The sequence below is a fragment of the Sciurus carolinensis genome, unplaced genomic scaffold (genome assembly GCF_902686445.1).
Source record: "Sciurus carolinensis unplaced genomic scaffold, mSciCar1.2, whole genome shotgun sequence".
Lineage (NCBI taxonomy): Eukaryota > Metazoa > Chordata > Mammalia > Rodentia > Sciuridae > Sciurus > Sciurus carolinensis.
Window position 1 is genome coordinate 441,868 of NW_025920151.1, and position 23,792 is coordinate 465,659.

Here is a 23,792-nt window from a genome sequence, read left to right on the forward strand (position 1 = left end):
GGCTAAGGAAATGAACAGACACTTCACAGAAGAAGATGTACAAGCAATCAACAGATATATGAAAAAATGTTCAACATCTCTAGTAATAAGGGAAATGCAAATCAAAACTACTCTAAGATTTCATCTCACCCCAATTAGAATGGCGATTATCAAGAACACAAGCAACAAGAGGTGTTGGCGAGGATGTGGTGAAAAAGGAACACTCATACATTGCTGGTGGGGTTGCAAATTAGTGCAGCCACTCTGGAAAGCAGTATGGAGATTCCTCAGAAAGCTTGGAATGGAAACACCATTTGACCCAGCTATCACACTCCTTGGCCTAGACCCAAAGGACTTAAAATCAGCATATTACAGGGATACAACCACATCAATGTTCATTGCTGCGCAATTCACCATAGCCAGATTGTGGAACCAACCTAGATGCCCTTCAGTTGATGAATGGATAAAGAAACTGTGGCATATATATACAATGGAATATTACTCCACAATGAAGAATGATAAAATTATGGCATTTGCAGGCAAATGGATGAAATTGGAGAATATCATGCTAAGTGAGATAAGTCAATCTCAAAAAACTAAAGGACGAATGATATCGCTGATAGGCGGATGAGGACATATAATGGGGGGTGGGAGGGGTTAGCATTAGGGTCAGGGTCAGGTTTAGGGTTAGGGATAAGGAGTGTGGTAAGAATGAAGGAAAGAAGGACTGTATAGAGGGAAAAGAGGGGTGGGAGGGGTGGGGGGAAGGGAAAAAAATAATGAATCAAACATCATTGCCCTATGTAAACGTATGATTACACAAATGGTATTCCTTGACTCCATGTACAAATAGGGAAACAACATGTATCCCATTTGTATACAATAATAATAAAAAAAGAGGTCACTTTCCCTTTTACATTTTCAGAAAAATTAGCTAATCTTGCTAGTTTATTTTCCATTTAAAGTTTGAAATAATTGTTATGATCACACCCCCCCAAAAAAATCCCTAGAATTCTTTATAAAATTATTTTTGAATTTATAAACAATTTGAGAATTTTTATTTCAAATAATATTCAGTTACCCTAAACAAGTTTTGGAGTTTTTTTCATTAAGTACCCAAATGCTCATTAAAGTTCTCAAAATTTTATTTTTTTTCTACTATGGGATTTTCTTCTTTTTGTCAAATCCAATTTGATTACTGCTCATTCACTTCTTCCTGTTCACCTTGTTTTGCTACATAGTTTGTATTGCATCTTTTTTTTCTGTTTGCCCATTATTACTACTGGAATTTAAGTACTAAGAGGTCAGGAATTTAGGATTATTTGGTTGGTGGTAGTCTGTTTGGTTGACCACCATAAGGTCCAGAGTTTAGAATTCAGTCCAGTCATCTAAATATTTGCTGAACAAATAAATACATGAAGAAATATAATGACATTTATATTGCATTTGGTGATTTTGTTGGATTTTTTTTTATTTTTATAATAGAGACTTATTTTATTAAAGTAGATAAGCATATAACTTCCAGATAACAATACTTCCACTTTCCTGTTACAATTCATGTTAAGCTTCACGTTCATTCAACTTGTTCAGAACAATATTAAATAGTAATACTAATAACAGACATCCTTTTCTTATTGGTTATTAAGAAATCCCCAAACAGAATTTACTTTTAGAAAACAGTAGATAAAGGCACTATTTAATGGCTAACCAGGGCTGGGGCTACAGCTCAGTGGCAGAGTGCTTGCCTTGTATGTGCAAGGCACTGTGTTTGATCCTTAGCACCACATAAAAATAAACAACATCTACAACTAAAAAAATTTAAAAGTCAATGAAGAGTTAAAATAAAAAGATTTAACCACTTAAAATCTTGACATTAGGATTCACTACAATGTACAAAAGCTGAACAAAAACAAAAACAAAAAAAGCAGGGGAAAAAGAGATTTCCTAACAAGCACAAAAATACAAGGTGATTGTTTTATAGATAGGACCTTTACATTTCCAGATTTTCAGTTCCTTCCTTCCTCCATCCTTCCATCTCTTCCTTCCTCAATTTTTTTTTCCTGATGGTACTGGGAATTAAACCCAGGAGCACTCTAGTATGGAGCTACATACCCAGTCCTTTAATTTTTGAGACAGGGTCTTATTCAGTTGTCAAGGCTGACCTCAAAATTGTGATGCACTTGTCTTAGCCTCCTGAGTCCCTGGGATTACGTGTGTGTGCCCCTGAACCTAGCTTTCCAGTTTTTTTTTTTTTTTTTTTTTTTTTTTTTCGGTGCTGGGGATTGTGCTTGCGAGGCAGGCACTCTACCAACTGAGCCATATCCCCAGCCCTTTCCAGTTTTTTTTAACTTACTAGTTATGAATACAACTTGTTATAAAATAACTGTTTTACCTTATAGCTTTCTGCCCCTTGAATGAAATCTCTCATGGAAGCAGACAACTGATTCTTTTCTGAACGAACAGATTCAAGTTCTTCCCTCAAAGGCAGGACCTACTATAAATATAGAGTAAAATTTAAGAGTTTTTCATGAACAGAAAAACTGCAGATTTTCTAAAATGTAAGATTCTTGAATCTTGTGTTTTTGAATTGGCTTACCTCTTTTCTGCTGGAATCGAGTTCTTTCTTTGCTTTCACAGTAACTAATTTTATCTTATTTCTTCCTCCTTCTCTTTGGATTCTTTTTCCAGATTTCCTAAAAATCAGAAAATGAAAGGATTATACATGAAGTCAAACAGAAAAAAACATTCAAATTGCTTGCTTATTTTAACCCTAGAAACTCATTTTTATTTTGGAACACAAAATCTTCAGTTTGAAGTTAAAATAGCCAAAACATCAATATCATCATTAAGTGAAAGTTTAATCATTCATTATCTAAGTAAGGCAAAAGTAAGAAATCTCCATTTTTTTTCAGTTCTCTAAAACAGTACACTTTTAATAATCTTGGATTTGGAAAAGTTAAGACTCCTTTATGTTGGGTTTTTCTGGAAATGTGGTATGCTAGGACTTTCAGTGGTGGTTGTAAATTGGAACTGAGTAGAAAAGGTAACAGATATGGATAAGTATCTATGTACAGTCCTCCTTTTGGTTGGTGGATTTGAGTTTCACAGCTAAACATGTAATATATTAGAACTACCCAATTATTTTCAACTTAAGCTCTTTACTTTTCCTATATGAACTCTGGTGCTCAGGACTTTACTTTTTGTTATCTTTATGTATATTTTAGTTGTAGGTGGACACAATACTTTTATTTTATTTTTATGTGGTGCTGAGGATTGAACCCAGGACCTCACATGCTAGGCAAGTGCTCCACCACTGAGCTACAACCCCAGCACCTATTTTCTGGTATCTTTACTAATGATCTGAATTCCTGTCCTTACCTATTAATCAGTGTGCACCTGTGCCACAGAGTGCAGCAAAAGTCAACTGTTCTACTTCTGCATTTCATTGCAATGCCATCTCACCTACTCTGGCATTAGACCAGCAATTTCACCTAGTGTATTTCCCCCCAACAGTTTATAAACATGCAACAAGAAAAATATTAAGAAACCAAGATTAGGAACAGTGAGGTAGCTACAGAGGTCAGGGGAGAGAACACAATTAGGTGAAACATACAAAATATGTTATTTTTCCCATTTAAAAAAAAAACAACTCATGCCCTGCTTTTATAGAAAAACTCTCCCAAGAGTTTGCTCTCCAATTTCTCTTCCCCCATGGTTTTCCTTGAATCCACTGCAATTAAGCTTAGTTAGACACTAGCACATCCTGCAACTCCTCTACATTATTTAATCAAATGGTTAGTTTTCAGTGCTCATTTTACTTGACCCATCAGCAGAACTTGCTATGGATAATGTTTCCCAACTTCTTTTACTTGTGCTTGTCTTTACTCTCAAGAAATTTTCTGTTCCTTTTTTTTTTTTTTTAACTCACTGGTTGCTCCTTTTCAATTTCCTTTGTTTTCAGCATTTAAAAACAGGGAACTGTCTATCTCTGATCCTCTTTTTTCCATATTGCTGGGTGATTTGAATCACATAGGTTTTTTTTATTAAAATATTTTTTTTATCTTTACAGACACATTTTGATTCATTGTACACAAATGGGGTACAACTTTTCATTTCTATGGTTTTTAATGCCTGCTATTTAACTACAAATTTTTATCTCTAGCCTAGTTCTCTCCCCTTAACTTTAGATTTACATTAGCATTCTATCTGACATCTTCACTTGAATTGGTATTTAAAATTAGTCTAAAACTGAACCCACCATGCCCCAGTCACCCAACACAGAAACTGGGAGTAATTCTAAACTCTTTCAACTTCCCTTCTACCTTAATCAAATGGGTTATTAAATTAATGAATCATGAGCATGTTATACAACACTTCTAAATTTTCTCTTTTAAATGGGAATAAAAGAGTTAGCCCACGTAAAACATGTGAAATAAAAAAATAAGTATGAAGTCTCAATTCCTCTGCATATTACACTAGCACATTTATGATCAGGCCACTACCTCTCCAGGAACTTACTGGTCTGATCCTTGACTTTGTAAATATTAACAAACACCTGCAGTTCCTTCTTGCTGCAATACCTTTCTTCTTGTGTCATACTGCCCAATCTTCAAGAACTAGCTGAAAACCCTTTTCTCTGATATTTTTCATAACTTACAACAGGCAACTTCCTGTGCTATCAGTATTATATCTTTGTTCACACCTCAGACTACTATAAAGCTCCCCTGTGCAGTGAGCTCTTAGATGACCTTTCTATTAACAGTGTCTAGAAGAGGTGGACATTCAAACAATATTTGCTCAATGAAAAATCCCCCAAATAATCATGTAACTATTTACAAATGATGTCACATAAGTGTTTTTATGGATTAAATAGAAAGTGACAACCGAAAGGAAAGGCAAAAAGCAGGGGGCAATGGAGGTTCAAGGCAAAGGCAGCTACTTATGTTTTTAACAACTCATTACTTAGCTACTTTATTTCTTGATCTATCCTTTTTTAAAAAAAATTTATATTTTTATATTTTTTAATTTCCTGATCTATTCTAACCAGAATCTGTCTAATAGTGACAACATATAAAACCATAGTTACCTATTTTTTCTTTCAGCTCTTTTACTGAAGAGAGTTGATTATTATTTATAGAAGGTGATTTCTCTATGGACTCCTAGATTTTATAGGGGAAAACAAAAACCAATAACAGAATTTACTTACTTTCCCATAATTAAAAAAGCAAACTGATTATCTGTTTCTGTTGACAGACTAGGTACTACTAACCTTATGTATATGGCATTTACTATAAGTACTAATAGTACTCAGGGGCAAGAGTAACATGTCAAAAATCAAATATATGTGTAAGAAAGAAATGATCAATGATGACTATAGTTTATCAGTTTTTACATCACAATTTTTAAAGAAAACCCTAAAAATGTAGCCAAAGTGAAACTGCCCACTTTTTTGCTCAATACTGCTCTTTAAGAAAGATACTACGCTTAAGAATAAAACTCAAATATCTTCATGATTAAAGTTTTGCTAGTGACTAGTTACAAACTTTGGAGCCCTAATCATTTAATCTTATTTAAGTTCAAAGTTTTAAAATATCTATACTCCCAAAAAAGATCAATGTATCTAAATACTTAAAGCATTTTTCAGAAATCTGCCACTTGAGCTTAAATGCTGAAAAATTTACTTCAAAGTGTAAACATATTAATACATGCATTTTCTAGAGTCTATGACAGAACTAAGAATTTATTTGAATCAATAAAGTTTAAAGTACTAGTACCTTTAATAATGTCAACTCTGCTGTCACATCTTGCAATTCACATTCTTTTTGTTCTAGTAATGGCCTTAGACTTTCATGTTCTGTTATACAAGATTTTTCATAATGGACTTCATTTTTGCTATGTAATGTTTGAGATACTTCTTCAACTTGAATTAAAAGATTCTGATTTTCAAGTCTTGTTTTTTCATTAGCATTCTTCATTTCTAGAAGATCAAGTTGTAGTGCCTCCTTTTCTGACAAGGTTTCCTCTAACTCTTTCCTTAAGAGACCTTATTCTTGTTCATAGTCTCTCAATAAAGACCTAAGTTCTTCACACTGAACAACATTCTCTTTTTGAAGGCACTTAATCTCTTTTTCTAACTCTAATACCCTTTCACCATATTGAAAAAAATCAAGTTGTGTTTTTCTTCATTTATTTTTGTTAAGGATTCATTAACAGTTTGTGGGATATTCTCAACATCTTCCTCATTATTTTCTTCTGAAATCTTTGACCCAATTTGCTTAAGAAAACTGTACACCTGGGTTTTGACAAATGACTTCTGGACTTGCTCATTTTCAAACAGTTTATTTAAATTATCTCACTCTACAACCATGACCTGAATCTTCTTTTCTATTTCAGTAATATGTTCTTTTAGGATAAAATCTTTTTGAGACAGAAGAGCTTCCAAATCCTACTCAACTGGTTGTTTTCAGAGTTTAGTCTATTATTTTCCTCATGAAAAGACTTTGCTTTGGATGAAAATGTTTCCTGGTTTTCAGAGAGGGTTTTGATTTGAACCATAAGGTTTTCTATTTTTTTGGTCATGTTGATCTTTTTCTTTTAAAGTCTTATCTAGTGTTCCTGTTAATTCATTTACCCTTTGTTCTAGTTCACTATTGTATTGGGCAGTTTACTCTACTCTCTCCTTAAGTTCTATGGCTAAGCTTTCTTCCCTTTCACATTTGTTAAGGAGACTATGTATTTCTTCACGGGAATTTTTAATTTTACTTAGGAAATCATCTTTTTCCTCAGCAAGAGAATGTACCTTTGCTTCTAATTCTTGTAACATGGTATCTCTTTCACTGAGACTGTGTACAATTCATTCTTTTCCTGAAGGTTCTTTATGGTATTTTCAAGTTGAGGTACTAATCTTCGTTGAGATAATAACTTTTCATTTTCTCCCTGGAGTTGATTTACAGTTTCCAGAAAAGCATCTTTTTCATTAAATGCTGTTCTGAGCTTCTGCTGAAGTTCATGAACATCAGATGCTTGCTGTTATTTCACTGATTCAAACTCTTGACTTATTTTCCCAGCAGATTCTCCCAGTTGTTTGTAAAATTTCCATAATCTCTCGCAAACTCTCATAATTTAATATTACTTCTTGCTTTTCTTGTTGTAGGTTTTCACACTGTTCCTTAAGACCCTGTATTTCAAACATTAATGTTAATTTTTCTTTTTCTGAACCGGACAAAATTGTCTCATTTAGTTCTAATATTTCTTTTTGATGTTGTTCCTTAAGATTCTGCACTTCTTTGTTACGTTCTTCTGTAGTACAGAAAAAGTGTTTATTTAAATCTTCTAGCTCATATTTTAATTTTTCTATTACACAGCCCTGTTCTTCTTTAGCTAATAGGGGTTCATTAATTTTAAACTAAATATTCTCGTTCATGAAAAAACTCATCCCTTATATGTTGGGCATCCATTTCAAGTTTTAATTTAAGATTTTCATATAAGTTACCTTATCTTTTAAGATACTAAGTCACATAGCAGGAATGGCATGAGAGCCACTAATGGACAGGGGAAAGGCCGGCTCCCCCTCTGCTGTCTGAGCCCTCAAGAGAGCCCTTGCTGCCCAAGGTCCGTGGCCACCTCTCCACCCAGGTCCAGAGGAGCTGGTGCTCAGGTGCCACACCCTCCATGGTCATTGCCCAGTCTCCAGTGCCCATGGCACAGCAGGGAAGGAGTAGCCTCACCAACCAGGCGGGAGTCAGGGCTCTGGCTGCCCAAAGGCTGGAAGACGATGGTCAGTGGTCCAGGGTGCAGAGGTGGGCTCTTGTCTTCATACTTCTTGCTGCTGTGACAGGAAACCATTTCAAGATCCCCAAACTTGTGGTCACTGCACATGCTTGGCAAGTACAAAACAGGTGATGTGTGTCCAGCCCTTAAAAGAAAACAAAAAGAAAGTGAGAGGAAAATATGCACCATTAATAAGTATTAGTTTAAAATGTATTTTTAAAAGTATATGTCAATGAAAGTTCTCTAAGGTGAGGCCCTGGCAGACCCAGGTCCTTTTCTGCAGTCATCCAACCCTAAGAATGAGGGAGGATCTCTCTCAGCAGGTTTTGTCTGTTCCAAAGGGCATCAACCCCTGCAACCTTGGGGTGTGGCAGCACCCCAGCCTGTGAGGAACGTGGGGGTGCCTGACAATCCCTCTGGCCCGTGGAGGGGTGTGTCTGTTCCACACCCACCCAGGGAGCACACCACCAGCCCCCCGAACCTGGGGGTCACCCGCTCAACCCCTCCAAACAGTGGTGTGATTCCCGACCAGCCCCTCTATCGCGTTCAATGCCTACTCAGGACACCCAGCCCATCAGAGGTGATACCAGACTCACATCCCCGACTACTGGAGGCCCAATCATCTCTAGAACATTGTGTGCTCACACCCAAGGGGGTCACCTTCCTACACATGCCCTCTGGAGCCCACTGACACAGAGGTGGTAAGAGGGGGTCTGTCACGTCACAGAAAGCCACCATACTGCAGGTTCCTACCATGTCCTTGTCATTGGTTGAGGTGTCATAGTGCACAGGATGGTTGGCGTGGACCTGCTTCAGTCTCTCAAGCAGGGTCTCTTCCAAGGTCTCTCTATCCTTGAGCTTGATGAACTGGGAGGCCATCTTGCTCCTGATGCTGATGAGGATGGGGCTGGGCAGCAGACTGGTGTCCTCCATCTTCTCCATGCTCACTACCTGATGCAAAAGACGGCATGTGAAGGGGAGGTGCTGGAGAATGGAACTCACCAATTACATTTGTGCATGTTGCAATACAGATCAATGAATCCCACTGTTATGTATATCTGCAAGGCACAAATAGAAAGATTTGAATCACAGTAAGGACAAAAAAAAAGAAGGAAGGCAGGCCTCCATGTACATGCTCAGAAGTTAATCTAAGATGAAATAATGGCAATAATGACCTGATAAAAATGTTGAAAATTGTGCAAGGGAGCATCAATCACAATCACCAAAAGGTAGAAGTAACCCAAGTTTCCAAGCGCAGATGAATGGATAAGTGAACTGTGGTTTAGGCTACCATAACTATTATTCAGCCTTCAAAGGAAGGGAATTCTAACAGATAAGAGGGGGATCAACATAAAGACATTGTGTGTTGCAATAAACAAGTCACAAAATGACAATGCTGTAGGATTCCACTTACAAATTGGTTACAAGGTCAATTGATGCTATGCATAATTCCAAAATCAATTTTTAGGTATGTAGGTTATCATATCGATTTCTTGCTCCACTGATAATAATGCTTGCAAAATGAAGACATCTACTGCAGAAGGAGGGCATGGAGGTGGGAAATCATATGAGGAAAAACACTGAGTTCCTAAACAATCAGGCTCAGAACCTATGCTAAGAGAAGCGAGACCCCAGAGGTCTTGATGTGTAACAGCTGTGGTACCCCCTCAGCAGAGATCCCTGAGGTCAAGGACGGAGCTGCTTGCATTCAGAAGTAAACTCAGGTTGCCCACTCTCCCATTTCCAACGAGATAATCAGAGTTATAGGAGGGACCTGATCCTCACAAAAGGAGGCATTTTTAAATCTTTCACAAGTTCCAGAGAGGTATAAAGGCCAAACAATTTGCCACATGTTTTCTAAAGGCAAAACTTTTTATAGTTTGCCTTTTCCTTTGTCTTTTTTTGGCAACAAAAGGGGAGGATCCCTTCCTAAGAGCTGTAGGAAAAGCTTGAATTGCGAGGCATGTACTTTTGAATGACAGTTTTATCAACAGTGTGAGGTCAGGGTATACTGTTCTTACCCATCACTTCTAGGCAACTTTCGGTTGCCACAGCAAAAACAGAAAAAATGAAAGCTGACTGGTCAATGGTGTAATTCAGGTCATGCTTCCTTCCTGAACGCTGACCATCTAGATGTCCCTCTTTAGAGGACAAAACAGTGCAAATGTCCCACACCCCATGTGTCCCATCTCACAGCCCAAGTTGCTCTGGTTCAGGTAGAGTTTGAGTGTGTCCTCCAAAAGTTCTTGTGTTGAAAGCTTGATCCCCAATGGGGCAGCTAAAGGGTGGTGGAACCTGAACAGGTGAGGACTAGTATGGGGTGGGTGGGTCCCTAGAAGAACAGCCCTCAGTAGGGATCATGGGACCTGCTTCATTCCCACAACAGGGGTTGTTACAACCCAATGGTCCCTCCTCATTCTCTGGCTTCCTGTCTTCACACATGATGTTTCCATCTACTCAGCTCCTACCACAGGGACACTGTCCACCACAATGCCTCACTGGTGCTGACCCAGCACCATGTTCTTCCTTTTTGTTTTTCTTCTGACATCAAGCATTTTGTTTTAGCAACAGAAAATGGACTCAACAAAACGGGTTAAATGACAAAAGGCTGCTTCAGAGTGTGCACAGTAGGTCAAGCAGAGGTGAGGGGCAGGGTCTACCTCTCTGAGCAGAAGGACAACATTACAGCAGCCATCTTCTCTGCTGGCAAAGCAGGTGGAGCTGTCAGAGGTAAACATTTGTCCCGCAGTGTGGCAGTGATTGAAGGGAATCAAGAGGAGCAGTCCACCATAGTGTGCAGCTTCTCCTTTCTTGGCAGCCTGAAGAAGCCTCAGAAAAGCTCCTTCTGTGCTCTGGCTTCAAGGTCCCTGGTGAGAGGTGGGAGAGGAAGACATGTAAAGGTCTACAGAGAGGAAACTCCAAAGGAAAACACTTTTGAACTCGCTGGCACAACCTCATAGTTTAGAGACTGAAATAAGAAGTCATGCCCCTCCAGAGTCAGTCAAGCCCAAGGTCCATCCGGACCCACGGTCGACTTTGGGAGCAAATGCGAGGAGTAGATTCTGCTGTCCCCACCAGCAAGAATTTCATGAACTCATGAACTAAAATAAGCATTCCATCCTGGTTGGAGTAACTGTGAGAAGTACTCCAAAAATGGCAGCAGAGGCCACGTGTGGAGGTCAGATTATAAGTGGGGTAAGAATCGGTGAGATGTAGGGAAGGTGGAGCCCTTGCACGCTGCTCATGGAAGGCCAAATGACACACTCATGTTGGCAAACAGCCAGAAGCCCTCAAAGGTTGAAAGTGGACGCAGTGCTTACCCAGACATTCCCTCCCTGGTGAATGCGCACAACACAATTGAGAGTTGACGTCCACTAACTGGCACACAAACACAGCAACAGATTCATAGTCGAAGGTGAAAACTACCCCACGTCCACCAATTAATGAATGGACACAGCAAATGTGGCACATGCCCTCAAGCAGGGAAGATAGTACTCAGCCGTCAACAGAAAGTGTGCCTGGACAGAGCTTGGAAACCTCAGGCCGAGTGAAAGAAGCCAGACACAAAGACCACAAGGTGCCAGGTTCATTCACACGAAATGTCCACATAGAAGGCTGACAGACAAAAATAAGGAGTGACTGCTCATGAACGTGAGGCTTCTTTGGAGGGTAATGAAAGGTTCCGTGGCTGTGGTGATGATTGTGTGGTCCTGTGATTCTTGTAAAACCTGAACTACCCATTGAAAGGGTTAATTGTTCATATGTGGATATCCAAACAGGAGTCTGACTTTTCTCCAAAGGAGGACCAGGGAGCCAGGGGAAGCCAAGTGCACTGCGCAGATTCACACACTGAATCACACACCATTTCCTATGTTCGTATATGAATACACGCCTGGTGTAGCTCCACATCTTGTAAAACCACAAGAAGGGAAGCTGTACTCCATGTCGGACATGTCAAAGTACACATGGCAGTCAAGTATATCTACAAAGAACAAATAAAAAGAAGTTCACATACTGCAAGAATGGAAGGTGAGGTCCCTCAGAGGGACCCCAAGGTCGCTGAGAGCCAAGGACATCCAACACGTTTACACTGAAATCTAAAAATGCTGCTGTCATACAGTTGAAGGTAGAATGGTGGAAACCAGAGGCCAGAGAGGTTGCCTAATGGGTTCTGAGCCAGTGAGAGGAGGAGCAGGAAGTTCCAGGGTGCTGCCGCAGAGCAGGTGACTATAGGTGCCAATCCCACACCGAATACTTCAAAACGCTAGATGAAAGGATTTTGATTATTTTCACCCTAAAGAAATGATGTTTCAGCAGACAGGTAGGTTTACCCGAGTTAAACATCACACAAAGTGTACCTGCATCAGATCACCCTAGGGCTCCCCACTGACATGTAGGTTTTTATGTATCTGTTAAGAAGAAATTTAATTTACATAATACACATAAAATGAGTTGGAAAACTGACGTCCTTGTCTCCAAAACATGCTGGCCACACTGGTTTGAGGAAGTTAAAGTCAAGCTTACACCTTACACACATCTTACTCCTTACACACATCGCTCAAGCTTGCTTCTGGTGCCAATGAATTCCTCCCTAAGGGGACATTTCCCTTCCCCCTTGGGAGAAGGTGGAGGCCAAGACACACCAAGACAGTAATGAACACAAATCCCAGCAGCTTGACCTGAGCACTAAGGGCAGGAGGACTGCTATCTATTTTACACACAAGTCCTGAAATTATTATATGGTATTCATGTGTCTGAGGCAACTGAGAACAACAGTCTCCTTTCAGTTCACCCGCTAATTCAGCCACCAATTGAGGCCTCTCTGTGGCCTCAGAGCAGATGGGTATGCTCCACACCCAGCATCCACACTCCCTCTGGGCACATTTGGTAACCAGAGATCAGAAACCTCAAATTACAAGAACAAAAGTCCCAGAAGGGCTTAAAGGCCTGCGTTCTTCCCTTCCTCCTGGAAAGCCGTCCAATTTCACTTTGAAGTGTGTGAGACACATGTTTCAATTTCTAGCACAACTCAAGTCAAACAGTGACCTGGTAAGAAACCAGCTCTTCATGAACACAGGAGTGACAACTCCCTTTAAGTTTCCAGGCAGGTGGCAGTTTTAATGCTAACCATATCACTTCCTTTTTCTGAACAACATCAGAAATCAAGCCAGCTAGCCACGACTTGCCTCCTAGACCTTGCCATACTCAATGTCTCTGCTTCCCCTCCACAGACAAGGTCAGGCCCCAACACTGAGAAGGTGGGAGCTGACAGGTCTGAGCCAGGCACAAGCACCCCAGTACAGAGACCTGCCTAGAAGCCAGGTGCCTGCAGAGCTGCAGTGTGACCAGGCCAAAGCAGTCATGTCCAGAGAGTTTCAGCTGAAACTGCAGCAGCAGGTGCCACCAACCACCCTGAATTAGCACACACCCCTGGATGAGCCTGTAACAAGGAGGAGAGAAATGTGCTGACAGAACATGAAGCAACACACTGCAGGCTTGTTGCTGAAACTGAAGTTAATAGGTGGAACCCTGCAGGACACCTACGCAGGACGTTCTGGACTATAGGCATAACTTTTCTTCCAATATACTCCATTTACCAGAAGGGAGCCAGATGCTACAGATCTTCCACCTTCCTCTTTTCTGCTCACTTTGCCCCAGACCAAAAATGCCACATCTTAAATGGAGCTGGCCAGGATATCACCTGTAATCCTGATGTCCCCGGGCTGCCAGCACACATTGGCCTGTGAGCTGGCCTCCTGCGCCTGAGACTATGTACAGGGAGAGGATCAAACCTTCAGCTGGCAGTTTTATGAGCCCTCTAATTATGCATACACCACAAACTCATTCCCTCAGGGCTGCTAACTGTGGCCTTTTCATGTGACAGATCTTTGTCAGCTGGAGTAAAAGGACTTGGACACCAACTATCTCACTTAAACATGAAAACACACGAACAGCCTGGCTCTCCCCATACTGTGTTGTCTTCTTTTAAAACACAAGACCCCAAGTTGGGGACCATACTGGGGGTCCTGCAGCCAAGAGGCACATAAGCACATGGAACCAGGAAACAAAATAATGATCAGAGTCCCAAGAGTCTCTTTCGTAAAGAAGAGACAAGCACCATCCATCTTGCAAAACAACTGTCACATATCACAGATGACCCAACACCACGTGCAGTTTATTGGACTTTAACCAATTTGGGAAAAAAGAAAAAAGAAACCTACAAAGAGCATTTCATTTTTTTTTGTGCCTCTTGTGGCAACACGTGACCAGTTTGCAATACATGCACATAGCTGGAAGAGACCTGAAGTCATTCTGAACACAAGAAAACCCCAAACACACTGCTGTTCACGGACCACCACTGAGAAAGATGCACCCCCACCAGACAGTCTGAAGAAAGTGCATGTGTTAAGGAGGAAGAGATCTGCTGTTTTCAAAATGACTTTCCTTTTATTAGCACTGAACACTAGACCTCATGGCTTTGAATGAATTCATTGCAGGTTGAGTTGGCCTTATTCAAAATGCTTGGGACCAGAAGAGTTACAAATTTCATAGTTTTTCAGATTTTACAAGATCTATGTAAACTTTAGCAGTTGAGCATCCCTAATTCAAAAAATCTAAATAAACACTGCTCCAAAATCGGTTACAAAACAAGAGTTTCACATGCTGTAGTACTAAACTGCCTTATGAGCAAAGGTATTATAGCTATGTTTTACTCATCTCCTTGGGTATTTTAAAGAAACGTCAATTGAAAAAGAAAATAAAATACAGGAATGTTAAAAGAGACAAACAATTTTAATGTCAAAAGCTCAGACTGATTTTAAAAAATTAAACATAGAATTATATGATTTGGCTATTCCACTTCTGGGTAAAAATACTCGATAAAATCAAAAGCAGATGTCAGAGAAATTAGTGTGCCCAGTTCACGACAGCATTGTTCACAATAGCCGGAAGGTGAAAGTAAAGTAAGTATGCATGGTCAGATGAGTGCATAAACACAGTGGGGTATGTATATACAATGGATTATGATTTAACCCTGAAAAGGAAGGACATTCTGACATGCCATGACAGAGATGAACCTTGAGGACATTATATTAAGCAAAGGAAGCCCAAGGTAAAACATTGAATGTTGTCTACTTATGTGAGGGATCCAGTTGATTCCACAGAAACAGCAGAATGGCGGTTGTCAGGTCGAGGTTGAACAGGGTGGTAGTGTCTAGTAGGTAGAGTTTTAGTTTAACCAAGTCAGATGAGTTCTAGAATGGGCAGTGAGGATGGTCATGTATCAGTGTGAATGTACTTAATGATACTGAACTACATGCCTGAAAATGGTGAGGTCTATGTTACATGCATTTCACAGTTAAAAAAAAAAATCTCTGTTTAATGACTAGAAGTATTTGATCAGCCCTGATTCTGTAACTATGTCAAAAACTTGAATCCAGGACAGTACTCCATGGTCACTCTTTTCTCTAAGGATATTTCAAAACGGTTTACCTTGACATCAGAGCTGAAGTTAGTTTCCCAGTTATGATCTGCAAAGCTGAAATCAAAGTCCAGCTCACACACTGGGTTTGAACTTCAGATGAGAAATCAATGCCCAGGGACACAGGGATGATCTCACAACCAGAAGGTGCTAACCAAAGCGCATGAAAAGGTCAAGCAGCTGAGGGACACCATGGGACTGAAGCTCTACCTCTTGGTGATCTGGCTTGGCTCCTGCACATCTGTCTCCAGACAGTCATTATCCAGCAGGCTCTGCAGCATCACATCTACCAGCTGCTCCATGATCTTCAAGACTGCATCCAGGATCAGAAGCATGGAGGAGTCATGCTCCTTATTCTGCGCAGTGATCTGGACAGTGTTTGCCAGAAAGACATTGCATGTCCTTTCCAATTTCTGGATATCAACCCAAGGGATTACAAGTTGAACTGAAAGAGAAAAGATGCAAATTCAGATCCCCAATAAAGTGGGAGCCAAACTTCAAGCATCAGCAAATAACAATCCAAAATTCTATTTTTCCTTTTCAGCTAAAATGCAAAAGTCTTCAAAGCGAGTCCAGGGGAAGAGTACAGATATAATAGATGCTTGGTTGTTTTGAAAGTACTGAAAAATCAGAACCAATTAAGTATCTACTAAAGAACCAGATGAGTGAATCGACCTACAGCCAGAGGGTTGAATGTTATGCAGCCCTTAAGAACTACATTACATGGCTGTACATTTGAAGGGGTGGATTTAGGAACACAGCAGAGATAGCACTAACTCCCCACCTGGCCAACTCCCCAGAAGCCAAACTAGCAAGGAGACAGAAATTCACATATTTGTATCAAGAGCTCCAAATCCAGAGCAAGATCAACTCTTCTGCCTACATAAGAGTGGGTCTGGGAAAAACTCAAGGACAGGATCCCACTTCCTTACCACACCTCATTCCTACACCAGCAGTAGACCAGTCTCCCCAAGTTAAAAGTTCTGCTCTACCCCAAGTTAAAAATGTGCCTCCACCACATTCCTGCTTCCATAATGTCTTAAATAACAATGCCAAGATGAGGACATGCAGCACAGGAAGCATTCAATGAACAGCAAGAGAACAGAAACATGAGACAAAATGCCTTGAAGATGAAACACAACCTAGAAGGAAGTCAACACTCCAAGAAGAAAAGGAAATTCTCACAAATGCTTTGTGCTCCAAAGCAATCAACTGAGAACATAAATTCAACCAAACAAGAACTCACAAATGAAATGAGGAAATAAAAGTTGAAAAAGAAAGTAAAGGTATAGAGCAATGAACTAAGGGTCAAAACAATCTGATAAAAACTAGTAACTAAGTTAATACTGAGGTACAGAAAACAATGCTGAAAGCTGTATTACTAATTCAATAAATTTATGTACAGAATGGATAGTACAGATGAAAAGCAAAGACAAAGAATAGCTAGCCAACATAAAATGTCTTTAAATGGAGAATCCAACAAATAGAATGTAGACTATAATACACATGCAGAAAGACATAAGAAATTTCCCATGAGAAAATGATTAAAGAAGTCAAACTGCAGGATGCCACAGCACAGTCACAGAAAATGTTAACACATTCTTGTGGCTGTAACAGATTCTGATCAAGGTACCAAAGGACAGTGACAAAGGCAGTTGTATGCAGTGAAAGCACATCGCCACAGGCTACAGGGATGGGGGAGGCCCCTGAGAGCAGCCTGATGAACCCCATTTAGCTGCCTCACATCCTGGCAGACCCCAGAGCAACAGTCACTGAGCTCTAGAGCGTAGCCCATCACGACCACGCCCAGCCAAGGCATCACTCAAGTCCAAAAGCAAGGGGCAGACATTGGCGCAAGTGAAAACATTCAGAGAACAGAACACTCATGAAACCACTAAGAGAAAAAAAAAAAAAAAAACCACACATAGGAATCCAGCCAGTTAAGAGATGAACCAAAATAAAAGATTCTGCATTGAGAGAACCATACCTGAGTAGAAGCATGAAAGACATGTAAATGCAGAGCTGAGAGAGTAACAGAAAACACCATTACAGGACAGAATGAGAATTACAATATAAAATAATTTTGTAAGGTAAGAGGTTGGCGAAACAGGAGAATAAGAATGCTGTACCCAGGTCCTATAGCATGGGTATGTCCAAGAACACAGTCAAACCTGAAGCACTGTGTCTCAAATACCACAATGCTAACCTTATAATGCTTTCAAAAATCTCTTCCCTTGACCTCATGTGAAATTTTTAGAAAAAGAATCTTTCTTCTATTAAACATTTATTGGAAGTTTAATTTTGTTTTACTTCCATTTCTTTCCATTTATTTAAAATTGACTAAACCTAATACTTTTAATATAAACCAGAACTGGAAGACACTCTACATTATATAAGAGCATTTCTACCCATCTTTGTAACTACCCTTGAGGCTACTTTGGATGGTTAGGATTTGTGGCAACAGATATTTTCTTTTATTTGGAGTGAGCAGGGTTGGGGTGCCAGGGATAGAACGCAGGGGCACTCGATCACTTAGCCACATCACCAGCTCTAATTTACATTTTAATAAGAGACATGGTCTCACTGGGTTGCTTAACACCTCGCCTTTGCTGGGGCTGGCACTGAACTCGGGATCCTCCTGTCTCAGCCTCCAAAGCCATTGGGATTACAGGTATGTCCCACCACACAAGGGCTGGATATTTTCTTCTTTCTACTTTTCAATGTTGATATGTTTACATTGAGCATTCATATTTTTTATCACTTTAGATAAAAATAAGATGATTTGTCCTAATTAAAAACAGGGAGGTACTGGGAAATGAAATTGACATTACATTATGTGCATGTATGAATATGTCGCAATGGGTAAAATGGAACAGTCAAAATGGAACATGAATGGAAAAAAATAAACAGCCTAAGAAAGAAACAGGGAGAGTTGAACAATGATTAGGACTGGATGGGGGATAGGAATGAAAAATCTCCTCTTCCTATGCTCAGTATTTTTCCAGGGGAAATTTTGTTATAGACAGGAGGTAATATTGGAAGTTTATGGTACCTAATAAAGTAAGTTGATAAATAAACCCTTTTTAACTTTATACAGATGGGTAAACACTTTAAAACTGGATAAAGGATTACAGATGATTTTTTTCCCTATTTTTTACTCTCTGGAAGGTGAACACTTATTACAAGTGTAGGAAAAATGAAGACATGGTTTTGGGTTTATTTATAATAGAACGGGCTTCTTGGGCTGTGACAATTCCAGGAACATGACTAGCTACCAGCTAATGCCTGAAAGGAACAGGACCGTCAGGTGTAGGAGGAGGGGAGTTTTAAACTTCCTCAGTACCTGGCAGCCCAGTGATGCAGTCTCTTGGTACAGACATGCAACATGGGGAGGAGACTGCCCAAGTTGGACACAGTCCTTCACTTTGCTCCCAGCTATTACCACACATGCACACACCTGGGAAAACCCCTGTTAATCAGACACCAAGACCATGAAGGTAACGGCCACTTCATACCCAACAACACGTGAGTGTGTGAAACACACCCCTCAGATGCCTGGCTCACTCATGCTCACAGCTCAGTGTGCTTCTGATCACTAAGAAAGAGACAGACACGTGGAGGAGAGCACAGAGCTCCTGAAAGCAGGTGAGGCTCCCTGGGAGTTACTTGCAGACTCACCAACAAGCAGATGCTCCGCATGCTCAGACCTTAGGGTCTGGAACATTCCAACGGGAACAAGACTCACCAGTGGCTATGGCCCAGTGAATGTCGGATCCATCCAGGAACTCTCCACATGCTATGGGAGAGTACACCTGTGAGCGGGAAATTGAAGCAGAACTCGAAAGGGAGCGACCTCGGTGTTGGAATCCAGCACTGCCTCCAGAGCACCCACTGGGCCACCTGCAAGGCAAAAGAGAAGCAAACACACCTGTGAGCTTAGGGACCGGCAGACCCGCAGCCATTGTGCAGATGCCACTCCCACATGAGGAAGCAGCATGGTCACTGGTGAGAGCCCAGGCACAGCTCCGACACTCCGCAGAGTCACAGCTCCATGGGACCCAGAGCTTTAGCTTCCTCACACCAATTTCCCCAGCATCTGCTGTTGGAGTCAGACTGCCCGATTGGAATACCAGCTCTACCACTTTCAAGCTGTGTGGCCTTAGGCAGGTTACCTGATTTCTCTGTGCCATGGTCTCTTTGGAATATAAAGCAATCTACGATATGCCTCCAAGGGTAATTATGGAAATTAAGTCATCATTCAAAGTACCTAGACTATTGCCAGGCCCTTCAAGCACCAGGTAAGTGTTGCCTGTTAGGATCTTCATCATATCCACATCTCACATGGAAGAATAATCCCTTTCTACTCCAGAAAGGTACCCTGAGAAATATGACAACACATCCAAGACCCCGCAGGACAGAAGGCACAGGTAGCAGGTGAAGGACTGGCATTCTGCTGTGATGAATGGCATCCTGAATCACTGGCAGGTGAACAAACCAATCCCTCCTCCCTGGAGGAGCTGAAGCCCTCCCCTTCCTTTGCCCATGCTCCTTCACTACTAGGCCCCGAGAGGGCCCTGAGTGGCCTGAGGAGTTTATTTTGGTTTGAGACCCCAATGTTAAAGAAAGTTGAATCATTAAGGAGTACGTCACTGACCTGCCACACCATCACCCCAGAGTGTGCAGCATGTTTCACACCAGCAGGGACGTGTGCTGACACAACAGCACACCCCACAATTCAGAAAGTTAACACTGGGACATTCCTACCCTCGGGTCCTCAGAACCCGCCAGTTTCCAAGTGCCTCACAAACCCGTCCTAAGGGGAAAAAACACACTGTGACTCGCAAATGCATGGGATGTATCCACTTGTTCTTCCTGCCTTGGCCGCAGGGCACACTCTGTCACTGGATGGCCATCATGATCACAGGCTGGCTGGGGCCTGCAGCTCTCTGCAGCTGCCCCACATCAGAGAGGACCAGGGCACACCCCCAGGAAAAGATCCAAATTCAAAACTGCATGGACGGGGCCTGGGTCTGGGGCTCAGTGGCAGAGTGCTTGCCTGTCATGTGGGAGGCACTGGGTTCCAACCTCAGCGTTCAGAAAAATAAAAAAATAAAATAAACTTGTATTAACATCTAAAAAATTATTAAAAATAAAAACTGCCTGTACAGTTTCTACTGAACACATGTTGCTTGTACACCATTGTAGAATTAAAGACTCTAAGTCCAGCCAACAGGAGTTGAGAACTGCCTGTCTTGTGACTCTACAACATTGGACATGTTCAGAATCACCCACTGCCTTGAGCCCTCACATCTCTCAAGACATCTTTGACTTCCATGAGCTTGACGGTTTCAAAGATGGCCAGTTCTTCAGCAGCAAATCCCATTTGGCTTGCCTAATGCTGATTAGATTCAGGTTAAAGTCTCTGGCTAGCCTCACAGAAGGAATGCTATGCATCACATCCTCTCAGGTGGACACAATTTCAACTTGTTCCACTCCTGGTGATGTTCACTTGGTCTCTTAAGTTAGTGGCTGCTTGGCACTTATTCCTTAAACTTATTCCTTTTTCCCTTCTAACTCACAAGCCTCCTACAGAGAAACGATGAAGTTATGTAAATTTACCATTCCTCAAACTTTCAATTTATTCACTTTTATCAGTATGGTCTCATCTTTCCTGCTTTATTCAAAGTAGTAATAATTCATTACTATTATTTACTTGGATGCTTTAATTGTCCCAGTTTTGGCAGGTGGGAATCCCTTCAAGCTGGGTTCTGTGTCCTCTGGACATGTACTTATGGTTTTTCATAGTCTCTGCCACATAAAATATTCCAACATCGCTTGTACTTTCCCTGCTCCAGCCCTGAAATTGGATATTTTTCCCAAGAATTCTATTTCCTTTCATGAGGATTGCTACACCAAAGCCACCTGTCATTCCAGTGGCTTGGGAGGCTGAGACAGGAGGATTGTGAGTTCAAGGCAGCCTCAGCAACATATCGAGGCCCTAAGCAACTTAGCACAACAGTGGCTCAAAATAAAAAAATAAAAAGGGCTGGGGATGTGGATCAGTGGTTACATGGCCCTAGGTGCAATTCCTGCTACAAAATAAAATATAAAGCAGGTATGTGAGAGCTCATTGCTAACGGGGTAACCCCAGGACCTCTTTGGAAAGAGCTAGGTCTGTGTGTGTACATATGACTCATGTATTTACACACAGGCATACACATCTCTAATGCAACGACATCGTCTGTGTGTATGTATACATAGTCTACATACAGAAAAACTGAGTTCACAATGATACATCCTGCGATCCACTCCCCGTGTTCATTCTTTCTTCTTTCCATGTTCACAGCTCTGTTCTGCAACAGAGAAACCCAGCCTCCACCACCCTTGATATATTTACTTGCTGATTAACCCTCTCTTGCTGCCAACCTCCACACCCAAGAGACACCCTCCTCACCCTGTGCTCCATGTTCCCAGATGACAGGCACCTACACCTCCCTCACCTGCCCTACGTGATGACTTTCCCCAGCAGAAGGAAGGAAGGACACATGGGTTTTTTATAGCAATTATTGCTTTGGCAAGTCCCATCCCCTTCTGGTTATGTTACTGGATGTCACGTGAATGGGGGGCAGGAAGGCTGTCTTGTCTCCTGGATGGAGAACTGACACTTAATACACAACCCACTGGCAGCTTAAGGAGTCTCAGTGGTAATAAACAGGCTGGGGAAAGGGAGCCTAAAGGTCTGTTTTCAAAAGGCTGGTGAAACGCCACATTTGTCTAGCAAACACAGAGGGATGCAGATGAAGACACTGAAGAAGCCCAGAAAGGAGCCCATCCCATGAGGTGCTTCTAAGACATTTGTGACAGAACCCATGCAGAGTTTGGAACAGCAACCTGGGGGACTCTAAGTGACATGGAAAGAAGGGAGCAGGGAGGTTGTGCAGCACCTGGACAGCCACAGAGGGGTGCCGAGTTTTGATGCACAGTGGAGATTTCTCTCACATGCTTCTGAAAAGGTCAGGAGGTCTGTGTCAACCCAGCCCCTTCAAATGATGGGCAGGTTGGCAGGGCAGCAATCAAAAAGCCACAAGGGGACTTCCAGCTTCAGTTCCAGCATGCAAAGAGCTTGGGAAGCACCCCTCCCATAAATACAAGCAGAGGCCAAGCAGACTGCAAATCACAGGCTTTTCTTGGATTCATCGAAGAACTGAGGTCATGGGTCAAACCATAACCCCTGAAGCTAAAGTGGCACAGGGGAATTCCCAGGAACACAGCTGGGACCTGCACCCCCAGTGCTGAGGTCATGAACTGGAGGACACTTCAGTAGTGAGTCTGACAAACTGCAGGTGGCTGAGTGTGAACAAGAATAAGAAACTCTTGGTGCTGCAGTCTTAAGGGACCCCAAGACAGCACAGGTGTTCTCACCAGAACCCCATCAGTTCCCACTGAAAGACCCCAGGGACACCTGCCCACCTCTCTGGACAAGGGAAAAATAAGGCATGCGGCATCCTCAGGGCTCCACCCCAGCTGAAGAAGGGCCTTCTCTGGCTCCGTGTCTCTTCCGGTTTTTCTCTCACCAAGGGGTAGGAGGAAGTGACTAGGAATCACATGGGAAGGTCACAGGTCAGGGTCACAGGTCCACTGATGACTGAGATTGTCTGATGATTGATTCTAGGACCCTCCCCCTTGCCAACAGCAAAAGCTCCAGGATAAATGAGAGCAGATGACAGCTCAAAGAGCAGGGAGACTGGGAAGTTCTGAACCCAGGGACAGAGGGGAGACCCAACCAGGGACATGGAGGAATATGAGGCCTCTGGTATCTTCAGCTTACAGTAAACTGCAAAGAGCCAAGTCCCAGTCAGAATAGCAAAACTCACACTAAAGATGATTTCCTCAGTATATATGTATATATAAGTTCTTTATTATATATATATATATATATATATATATATACATGTATATATATAAAACATGTCAGTATGCAAGAAAAAACAGATTATTATAAGATAAAGCATGCATCGGAATGACACACAGATATGACAGATCTTGGTACTTTGAGAGAATCTTTAAAATAATTGTGATTTATAGGTGAAGGGCTCTAAAGAAAAGGTACAGAGAATGGAAGACTAGGTCATGAAAGCAGAGAGATGGAAACTCTAAGAAATGAAAAACAAAATAAATAGAAATAAACAAAAATGAAGATTGCCCTTGATGTCTCATCAGTAGATGGGACAGTCAAGAAAACAATCAGTGAACTTGAAGACAGATCAACAGAAACTCCCACTGAAAAGTCAAAAGAGAGAGACAGAGACACAGGAAGTACAGAATATCTGAGTGCTATGGATAATTCCCAAAAGAATAATAACCCCAAACTGGAAAAGCAGGAGAAGAGGAAATAATCATGTGAAGCAATAATGACCAAGAATTTTCCAAAATTAATGACACACCTCAGATCACAGATCCAAGAAGTACAGAGAACACCACGCAGAAAATTATAAAAAACAAAGGAAAAATATTTACAAATCTACACCGAGGTATATCATAATCAAATTGCAGAAACCAAAAA

At 41.3% G+C, this 23,792-nt stretch overlaps 1 pseudogene; it reads right to left on the minus strand.

Moving 5' to 3' along the window:
* LOC124974502 (GRIP and coiled-coil domain-containing protein 2-like) overlaps positions 1–20,612 on the minus strand; it is a 44,248-nt pseudogene extending 23,636 nt beyond the window's left edge.
* Between the last annotated feature and the right edge of the window lie 3,180 nt (positions 20,613–23,792).